Raw genomic sequence first — 11405 nt, forward strand, 5'->3', positions numbered from 1 at the left:
TCAACACGTGGGGCGTGAGGTCTCCACAGTACATCGATGTTGTCGCCAGTGGTCGGCGGAAGGTGCACGTGCCCGTCGACCTGGGACCGGACCGCAGCGACGCACGGATGCACGCCAAGACCGTAGGATCCTACGCAGTGCCGTAGGGGACCGCACCGCCACTTCCCAGCAAATTAGGGACACTGTTGCTCCTGGGGTATCGGCGAGGACCATTCGCAACCGTCTCCATGAAGCTGGGCTACGGTCCCGCACACCGTTAGGCCGTCTTCCGCTCACGCCCCAACATCGTGCAGCCCGCCTCCAGTGGTGTCGCGACAGGCGTGAATGGAGGGACGAATGGAGACGTGTCGTCTTCAGCGATGAGAGTCGCTTCTGCCTTGGTGCCAATGATGGTCGTATGCGTGTTTGGCGCCGTGCAGGTGAGCGCCACAATCAGGACTGCATACGACCGAGGCACACAGGGCCAACACCCGGCATCATGGTGTGGGGAGCGATCTCCAACACTGGCCGTACACCACTGGTGATCGTCGAGGGGACACTGAATAGTGCACAGTACATCCAAACCGTCATCGAACCCATCGTTCTACCATTCCTAGACCGGCAAGGGAACTTGCTGTTCCAACAGGACAATGCACGTCCGCATGTATCCCGTGCCACCCAACGTGCTCTAGAAGGTGTAAGTCAACTACCCTGGCCAGCAAGATCTCCGGATCTGTCCCCCATTGAGCATGTTTGGGACTGGGTGAAGCGTCGTCTCACGTGGTCTGCACGTCCAGCACGAACGCTGGTCCAACTGAGGCGCCAGGTGGAAATGGCATGGCAAGCCGTTCCACAGGACTACATCCAGCATCTCTACGATCGTCTCCATGGGAGAATAGCAGCCTGCATTGCTGCGAAAGGTGGATATACACTGTACTAGTGCCGACATTGTGCATGCTCTGTTGCCTGTGTCTATGTGCCTGTGGTTCTGTCAGTGTGATCATGTGATGTATCTGACCCCAGGAATGTGTCAATAAAGTTTCCCTTTCCTGGGACAATGAATTCACGGTGTTCTTATTTCAATTTCCAGGAGTGTATTAACCTAGCTCGGTTGTTGAGTGTAACCCCCACCCATAATAATTCACAGGAACTATCCATTTCTACTTCACTACAGGATAAACTACTACTAACAGCGACGAACGCTCCACCACCGGTTGCTTGCAATCTATCCTTTCTAAACAACGTCTGTACCTTTGTAAAAATTTCGGCAGAATTTATCTCTGGCCTCAGCGAGCTTTCTGTACCTATAACGATTTCAGCTTCGGTGCTTTCTATCAGCGCTTGAAGTTCCGGTACTTTACCAACGCAGTTTCGACAGTTTACAATTACAATACCGATTGCTGCTTGGTCCCTGCATGTCCTGACTATGCCCCGCACCCGTTGAGGCTGTTGCCCTTTCTGTACTTGCCCAAGGCCATCTAACCTAAAAAACCGCCCAGCCCACGCCACACAACCCCTGCTACCCGTGTAGCCGCTTGTTGCGTGTAGTGGACTCCTGACCTATCCAGCGGAACCCGAAACCCCACCACCCTATGGCGCAAGTCGAGGAATCTGCAGCCCACATGGTCGCAGAACCGTCTCAGCCTCTGATTCGGACCCTCCACTCGGCTCTGTACCAAAGGTCCGCAGCCAGTCCTGTCGACGATGCTGCAGATGGTGAGCTCTGCTTTCATCCCGCTAGCAAGACTGGCAGTCTTCACCAAATCAGATAGCCGCCGGAAGCCAGAGAGGATTTCCTCCGATTCATAGCGACACACATCATTGGTGCCGACATGAGCGACCACCTGCAGATGGGTGCACCCTGTACCCTTCATGGCATCCGGAAGGACCCTTTCCACATCTGGAATGACTCCCCCCGGTATGCACACGGAGTGCACATTGGTTTTCTTCCCCTCTCTTGCTGCCATATCCCTAAGGGGCCCCATTACGCGCCTGACGTTGGAGCTCCCAACTACCAGTAAGCCCACCCTCTGCGACCGCCCGGATCTTGCAGACTGAGGGGCAACCTCTGGAACAGGACAAGCAGCCATGTCAGGCCGAAGAGACAGAGACAGAGCCTGAAACCGGTTCGTCAGACAAACTGGAGAGGCCTTCCGTTCAGCCCTCCGGAATGTCTTTCGCCCCCTGCGACACCTTAGACGATCTCCCACCCTACCACAGGTGAGGGATCAGCCTCAATGCGGGCAGTATCCCGGGCAACCACAGTCGTAGTCCGATCGGGGGATGCGTGGGACGAGCTGGCCGTCCCCGACAAACCCCCATCCGGACCCCCACAGTGATGCCCATTGGCAACAGCCTCAAGCTGTGTGACCGAAGCCAACACTGCTTGAAGCTGGGCGCGAAGGGATGCCAACTCAGCCTGCATTCGAACACAGCAGTTGCAGACGTGAGGAGACAGTACCAGCTCTGGTCCTCTCTGCTGCCGCTGTCAATCATCAACCCAGGATTAAGCAGACATCGCGGCAGACTCGCTCGCCGCCAATGCTGATCACATCAGTGAGCCGTCGTCGAGATCGTGCGGGGCCTAGGCCCCGCGCATCTGCCGTCACAACCGGGTGAGCCGACGACGCTGGGGAACTGCAGCCCGCTCCGCCCGTCCACCGCGGACTAGCCACCAGGAGGAGCAGGGAAGAAGACGTGGTGGGATAGAGTACACTCCCCACTAAGAGAACGCCTCTCGTGCCGACAGCGCCGGGACTCCAACCCGGAGCCTCCTACGCGCAGCGGCCTGCTGCCCACCACCGAGCCGGCCGGGCAGCCGCGCGCCACCAGCCACGCGCGGCCGAAGTAAGGGCATTCCACCACTACATCACAGCACGCGGCGCTGCGCCAGCAAGATTGGTGCGGCCCGGAGCTGGTGTCTTCGCTCCGAGTCAGCGAGGACTCGGGGAAGGTCGTTGATATCACCAAGCTCAGCCAGCCTATGTTACGCGGGCCACATTGTACTCGGCAGGAATAAAGGTGTCATGAATTAATAATGTTTCTTTGGCGTTTCTGACACGTCCACAGTCATTTCCTAGCATGCTGTCAACTGGAGAGGTCACCGCTCGGCTTCCATTCCACCGTAGGCGAGCGGGACCACCGGGGCGCCTACACTACATCCAATCTAACCAACCTTCTTTCTACAAACTACAGAAGAGAATTACCGATATTAACATTTTTTGCTATAATTAGCTCAGTTACATTATGCTTTTGGTCAGTGAGAAACGTCAGTGACTCAAGCACCATATGGAGTGTTAATTTCTTTAAGTCTTATTTTGTTTTATTTTAACAGAAGTATCCTTTAATCTAAACACCCTGAAATTCCACAAGGGCTTTCGTCGAAGCTGGTGGGAAACCGAAAACCGAATTTTAAGGCCTGAAGCGGATTTGCCAGCAGAGTGAGACATAGCACCCGAAAAACAGCTGTCTCAGTTTCTGATCTAGTCAACACAATCGCCATTTCTCTTCAGTTAAAAATCAAAAACAGACAGATTCATGCATAGTCTAATATTTCTACTTCCCCTTTACTGTACGAAAGGTCATTCCAGCCATATAAGCCAAAAATTTTTAAAAATCAGACGTAATCTAACAACCCAAACGCATTTTAAAAACGGTTGTGGTCTTATCTGGGAGGGAAAATCGATTGTGGAAGTGGAAAACAGGCAGCTAGGACGGGAATTCCAGAATCACTTTGGTGTATTTACGTGACCAACCAAAAGCGGTATTGGTAAATAAGTTTACTGAATTCAGTTTTGGGAGCTCCGTGTGAACATCGTGTGTGCGGATGACAGAAAAATCTTGAATGGCAGAACATCTCCGATGCCGATGAAGGCGATTTTGGCGAGCTAAGGATGTGCTATAAGGGGAGAATGGAGGTTCGGTGGCTAATTCTAGCCGTGCGGTTTGAGGCGCCTTGTCACGGACTGCGCGGTCCCTCCCGCCGGAGGCTCGAATCCTCTCTCGCGCATGAGGGTGTGTGTGTTGTTCTTAGCTTAAGTTAGTTTAAGTGGTGTCTAAGTCTAGGGACCGATGACCTCAGCAGTTTGGTCTCTTAGGAATTCACACAGATTTGGAGATTTTTGGATTTGGCTAACTCTATCATTAAAAAAATAAACACGGAAGCAAAGGTCCCAGGTTCGAGTCCTGGTCAGATACATAGTTTTAATCTGCCTGGAAGTTTCAAATTAGAGCACACTCCACTGCATAGTTAAAAAAACTCAAACTGGAATGTATCGGATGGTATCCTGCGGCCAGACTTTGAGTTGTGTGTGTCGTGAGCGTTGCAATCTCGACAACATCGTTCGCCATGTTCATGTCGTACAAGACTGTTATTTTCACACAGGCGGAACCTACTTTCATTACTGAAGGCAGCGCAATTTTATCGCCCAGTCAGACATTTCTTGGCACTGGAGCAGATGTTTGCTGTGGTCCTGTGTCCCCAGAAGTGACCCGACTGGATGCCGATTTGGGACTACACCTGCTCAGCTGGACAAGTCACAATGAGCACGAAGGCATACAGACAGTCGTTTTTCCCTCGCTCTGTTTGCGAGTGGAACAGGAAAGGAAACGAGTAGTAGTGGTACAGGGTACCCGTCGCCACGCACCGTACGGTAGCTTGCGGAGTATCTGTGTTGGTGTGGATGTAGATCCTGAGGTCTCAAGGTATCGCAAATTTAGTAATGGAAGCGTGTGTGTGGGGTGGGGTGGGGGTGTTAAAAATGGTCGATGGAGACCAACATTTGGCAACAGTAAGCAGACTCAGAACGATGCGAATCACAGTGTGATGCAGGGATGAAGAGGCCTGCACAGGATGGAGTAGCGTGGAGAGCGGAATCAAATCAGTCCTCGGACAGAAAACCGCAACACCAACACATCATCTCAGACAATCTTGGCATTCTCAGACATTCTGTGAAAGTTTGGATCCGGGCTTGATAGCAGCTCCACACTGTTCTCTCTGACTACGCACAGGTTCTGGTGTTTCAGCAGAGAAACTCACTTGAAGTGATAACCAGGTTCTGAACGACCATTTAGTTCAAATTTGCAACTTAATCAATATAGTACACTAGCTACAATGGTCTTACGAGCAGCGTCCAGGGAAGGTAACCTGAGTACACGCCACTACCTGAAATGAAGACATCGCCTGTAAACAGTGGTAAGGGAGAAGTTGATTGTTTTGAGAAAATGCGTAGTACAGGTTCGTTAAATTCTAATAAATGAGTGCATTCATTGTTATTTTTTATTCAGATAAGTCATTGTTTTCAAATATTTTTATTGTAACGACGTATTTTTAAGATTGCAGATTTCATCCAAAATTTTGTTCTTAAATATACGTCAGTCGTTACTTACCATTGTTTACTTGCAAAATGGTTAACACCAGATACCCTTGACTTACCACTGTTTACTTGCTGCGCCAAACCCCTCAAAAATACGAATTTTTGGTCAGCACTGTTTCAGTTTATGATACCAAGATTTTCCGACGTAATGAAGTATAGCAACCTCAAAAACTAGTCTATGATTCAGCACAAGGTTAAGAATGCATCTTAACATTCTGCCAACACGCTCCCACGTAAATTCACGTAAACAATGGTAAGAGACGCCAACGGCCTTGCCGCAGTGGTAACACCGGTTCCCGTCAGATCACCGAAGTTAAGCGCTGTCGGGTTGGGCTAGCACTTGGATGGGTGACCATCCGGTCTGCTGAGCGCTGTTGGCAAGCGGGGTGTACTCAGCCCTTGTGAGGCAAACTGAGGAGCTACTTGATTGAGAAGTAGCGGCTCCGGTCTCGGAAACTGACATGCGGCCGGGAGAGCGGTGTGCTGACCACATGCTCCTCCATGTCCGCATCCAGTGATGCCTGTAGACTGAGGATGACAAGGCGGCCGGTTGGTACCGTTGGGCCTTCATGACCTGTTCGGGAGGAGTTTTAGTTTTTTAATGATAAGAGACACAACTAAACTTTGTTTAGCTGTTTAAAGAATTATTCGCATTACCTGATTAGCAACAACTTTTGAAGAGCATCTGCGTTCAGGAACACATTCAGAATTCTTATCTGAGTCACAATTATCAACATCATCCTCAGATTTGCACCAATCGTCGTTCAAAAACAATTTTCGGGCAAGAGCACTGCACACGTTACTACTGTCAGCAGCCATGTTTTTGGCACTTACCTCAGTTTACATCCACACATTCTGACGAAGTTGCCGTTAGTGAAATTCTGAGATCAGAGACAGAGCTGCCATTTCTCGGTTTATCGTGGAGCCATCAACTAATATGAATGAAGCACACCGCTTAGCATGTTTTACACGCAATAACTCTGTTTATCATCGTGTGTCCCTTACTTCAATTGTTCGCAGCGGCTATAGGGGCCTGTGCGCTTGCAGTAGGGCTTTAAACACTTGGATCTACGGCCGATCATTTTTTACAACACAAACTACCGTAGAAAAACTGCTCCGGTGTCGTGAAACGCTCGACTGGGGAATACATTTGAGGTGTGGTGACTTTACTAAGGAAAACAGATCTTATATATGTTTATATATGATGGTGATGTGTGTGTACAACATGAATATGGCGAATCTATCTTCTGGTAAACCTTCCGGGATGTAAGGTCGTGGTCCATGAAACTCTTCAGCTCCTAACGTTTCGTCCAGAGCTGCGCTGGACATCTTCAGAGGGGTGTCTCTCCTCCGGTGAGTCTTGCCGACTGACGGGTCGGACGTCTGAGAGCGACTGAAGATGTCCAGCGCAGCTCTGGACGAAACGTTAGGAGCTGAAGAGTTTCATGGACCACGACCTTACATCCCGGAAGGTTTACCAGAAGATATGTCATCCGGTCGTGAAAGCTTTCATACTATGAACATGGCGAATGTTATTCGCTGATGAAAGTATAACAGCAACACCCACGACACACAGGAAAGTACTAATCATGGTATGTGCGCCTCTATTGTTTATGGAACAAAGTCGGAATAGTGGCCAATAGGTCCTTCACGCTGCTAACGCCGTTGCTCTGCCAATCCGACGAACTGAATGTATGGTGTTGTATCAATAACATAATTGCAACAACTCCTCTCAACATTACTCCCAAAAACGTGATGATGTGGACTGGTTGTAAGAGCGAGACATTTCACACAGGCACTGCTGGTTGGATTTAAAGTTGAGACACATTGAAAGTATCATTGATGAGATTGTACTAAATTAATTATTCAGCAAACCTGCATCTGACTGCGTCTGTGAACTTGTTTCTTGCACTCCTTCATTTTGCCAGAAATGCAACATGTATTTGACTCTTCCCACGCCCGGGTTCCCGTGTTCGATTCCCGGCGGGGTCAGGGATTTTCTCAGCCTCGTGATGAGTGGGTGTTGTGTGATGTCCTTAGGTTAGTTAGGTTTAAGTAGTTCTAAGTTCTAGGGGACTGATGACCACAGATGTTAAGTCCCATAGTGCTTAGAGCCATTTGAACCATTTTTGTATTTGACGCAACAATAAAATTTCAGAGAAAAATGAAGTTTGTGCAATGGCATTAAGGTGGTACTGGAAAATTAACTTTTGGCCCTGATGTTTACTTGGTTCTTTCATTGGTGGGTAACTTTATTCTACTACTCATTTTCATATTCAATTTAAGCAAAGGATACAATGTTGATCTCAATATATATATATATATTGTTAAAATTTTAAGTCATACAGAAAACCTACATTTCCAACATTTTTGTAGCACGAAACAATCTTACAAAAAATTTTACCAAACGCTTACTGTGTCAAACCTTGGACATACAAATCCTAACTCTGAATATTATCTAACAAAACCAATTTGAAATCATTATGTATTTCCTCTCATTTACGTGCAAAGGTTTGGTCTGGGGCAGCGAGCGCGACCTATCTCACAGCTGTCACCACACGTCTGCTTCCACCGAGCACCTAGCTGCGACTCCCCGGTTTTTTACTGCACGCGCCCGGCTCTCTTAACCATCAAAGAACCTCCTACTCAAAGATATTATACTCGTTCAACCTTGCGGTCGGCAACTACCGACTATATTCTGGAGCTACCCTGATCAGACCTTAGCACATACCTTTCGACATATTGAGGATGTTCTTTCCATTCACCATGTGACGTTATCCATTCTTCGAGTCGATAAAACGTCTAAACCACAATTCAGTGTGACACAAGTAGTCTACATATCTAGCTCGTGCATTTCATCAATGCAATGTGATGAATCTGATGGCTAGAGTCAATCCCAGGTGTCTCGTCCCACAGTTCACTGTTGATGTCAGATTTTGTTAACTTATGCTTGTGCGATATAAATATTGCTAAATAAAAACCTGTCTTCATAGCTCAGTACTTATTTTGTAGCCGGTCGCTGTGGCCGAGCTGTTCTAGGCGCTTCAGTCCGGAACCGCGCGACTGCTACGGTCGCAGGTTCGAATCCTGCCTCGGGCATTGATATGTGTGATGTCCTTAGGTTAGTTAGGTTTAAGTAGTTCTAAGTTGTAGGGGCTGATGACCTCAGAAGTTAAGTCCCATAGTGCTCAGAGCCATTTGAACCATTTATTTCCTAAACAACTCTCAGAAGTCGTTCATGACTGACATAGGACATGATTTACCACTGTTGCCAACCTACATCTGGGTGACATTCACAAAAATTGCAAGGACTGCAGTACTACATGACCTACCACAACATCACCTCACAGTCAAGTGCCGCTTGCTGTCTATCCAAAATTTCTTTGAAGACATCGTCCCCTCACAAGTTTAAGGGACATGACGTCGCACAAAAGTACAAAAATGTATTTAAAGATAGAATTAAGTTAGCTGATAGCCCTGTTTTCATTTACAGTCCCATTACGCTATCTTCCCCTTCCCATCTCTTTGTCCATCTCATCTGCCCTTCTCTTCCTCCTTCTCTTTCTCTCCCCCTCTCTCTGGCCATCTCTCCAACCCACTCTCTGCCCCATCTCCTCCTGTCCCTCTTTCGGTCTATCTTCTCCTGCTCTCTGTCCATCTGCCCCTCCCCCCTCACTCTGTCCATCTCCTCCGGCCTTCCCTGTCCATCTGTTCCTTCCGCCTCTGACCATATCCTAACCCCCGCCCCCTTCGACTCCCACGCGCGATCCACGAGTGGAACAGAGGGGGGGGGGGGGGGGGGGAATATGACTTTGGCGCAGATTGTGCCCTCCGCGACGCACCACTTGGTGGCTACCGGAGTATGTATGTAGATGTAAATGGACCGCAACCATGTGTGTACTCCGTGTTTTTGACGTGTTGGAAGAAGAAGGAGAAGAAGAAATGGCTGCTCTGTATGTTGCAACCATTTGCTCGTCTAGAGAATGGGTGCATCCTATCAATATGGGGGAGACGAATTCGGGGAGTTCCAAAAGTTAATGCTTCAACTAATAGAAGATGAAGAGTGGTTTGAGTGGTACTTGTATTACAGAATGACAAAAACTGAATTCCAACATCTCCTGAGCTTGGTTGGTACGATAATAGAGAAACGCTCCACTCAACTCACGGAAAGCATTCCGGCTGAAATACGACTTGTAGTTTGCTTGAGGTAAGTGCTATCACATTATTTTATTATATATCTGGGAGGGAAAAAATTATCACAGCGACATTTTGGAATTTTTATTGATTTTCTTTTCACAAAGTGCGTTATGTTATACATTAGAAAAGTAATTACAAATTAGTAAAGTTTTCTTGCTGTTTCTCTTGCCAAGTGTAGAGAACGTTGAGTCCGATGAGCAGTCCAAGGTCCTTTCAAATTGCTGAGGAGATGGTGTTGTGGAGGATTGATGGAATGCTGGCGGATTTGCATTAAGAGTATTATGGTAACAAGGACTCACCCGAAATGAAGTCCAACGTGCAGCCTGCAACGCTGCCCCCAAAACTATGTTGCTCACTTCCATCTTCACTCTGATTTGCTCATCAGGACGCAATTTTTTCACGTTTTTCTCCATGCTGAGGAAAAAAAGTTCGCATTCATCGTCCACGTTGTTACTTGATGCAGCGGGTGCTCTTTGAAGAAGTACTTAGCTCAAGCGTTGGTTGTCTTTCATAATTGTAACCATTTCTTGTACGAATTACAACAAATGTTTCCAACATAAGGCCTTACGGGGTTTCTCTGAAGGTTGAGTAAAAGTTATTGGAGAATCCGACACACTGGCCGAGGGATTGTCGAAGGCCTCCGCTATTGTAGGGATTGCACTTTGCAACAGGTCGTTTCTTGGTGGGTTGGATTGTGTACTTTCTGATGAGACCACTTGTGAGTCTGTTTCATCAAACATTTCCTCGAGTTTTTCTTGACGCGAGAGTTGGATTCAAAAAAGCCAGTTCATCTTCAAATTTCCATTTGCTCAAACTCTTTGCTGCCTGACCTCATTTTGTGACTCTACGGTGTTTAGCCTGGATGTACGCATTCCGTAGTTTATTGCAATCGTCGTTACATTCATTACCTAGAACAGAGAAATTAATTTAGAATTCTAGGTTAGTTATTCGTTTATTCTCCTTTGGCGCCCAAAGACAATAAGAGGTCGCCTAGTTGCCAAAGGGCAACATAAAGAGTAATGCTTCAATAATTGGGCTTTTTTCTTTGTTCACAGGTACTTGGCAACTGGAAATTCTTCAGAAAATTGGGTTTTTATTTTCGGATTGGGTTTTGAACCACTGGAGAAATAGTTAAAGAGAGTTTCGAGGTAATTTGGAAAACTCTACAACCGATTTACATGCCAGAACCGAACAAAGAGGAATGGAAACAGATTGCCAAAGTTTATGATGAGAAGTGGAATTATCCACACTGTATAGGGACTTCAGACGGCGTGCACGTTCAGATCCGATGTCCAGCTGGTGCTGGTTCATTGTACTGTAACTACAAAGGCACATATTCCATGGTTTTATTAGCTTTGCTAGATGAAAATTACAAATTCACGCTTGTTGACGTTGGAGCTTACGGCAAGAGTAGCGATGGAGGAACTTTTGAGCGATCTGAGATGGGGAAAAGATTTAAAAGCAGCCAGTAAGCCGTTCCACAAGACAAAGAGCTACTGCCAGCAATGGAGAAGTTTCCTTATGTAATAGTTGGAGATGAAGCCTTCCCTCTTAAAACTTATTTGATGCGTCTATACAGCAAAGCAGCCATTGAAACTGAAGAAGAGAAGGTATACAACTACCGCCATTCAAGAGCTCCACGGACTGTAGAAAATGCGTTCAGAATTCTAGCCGGGGGCTGGACAATATTTCTAAAGCCTGTTGAAACTAAACCAGAAACTGCCGATATAATAGTTTTATTTTCCACCTGTCCACACAACATGCTTCGGAATACATAAATCAATATTTCCTCTTTCGTAGAACAAATTCGAATGGAAAGTGAACACATTTGTGGTGTAGCCAACCTCGAACCCA

At 47.4% G+C, this 11405-nt stretch overlaps 1 pseudogene; it reads left to right on the forward strand.

The window, feature by feature from the left end:
- The first annotated feature begins 5616 nt into the window (after nt 1–5616).
- Nucleotides 5617–5734, forward strand: LOC126413360 (5S ribosomal RNA; annotated as a pseudogene).
- Nucleotides 5735–11405: the final 5671 nt, after the last annotated feature.

The sequence above is a fragment of the Schistocerca serialis genome, chromosome 7 (genome assembly GCF_023864345.2).
Source record: "Schistocerca serialis cubense isolate TAMUIC-IGC-003099 chromosome 7, iqSchSeri2.2, whole genome shotgun sequence".
Lineage (NCBI taxonomy): Eukaryota > Metazoa > Arthropoda > Insecta > Orthoptera > Acrididae > Schistocerca > Schistocerca serialis.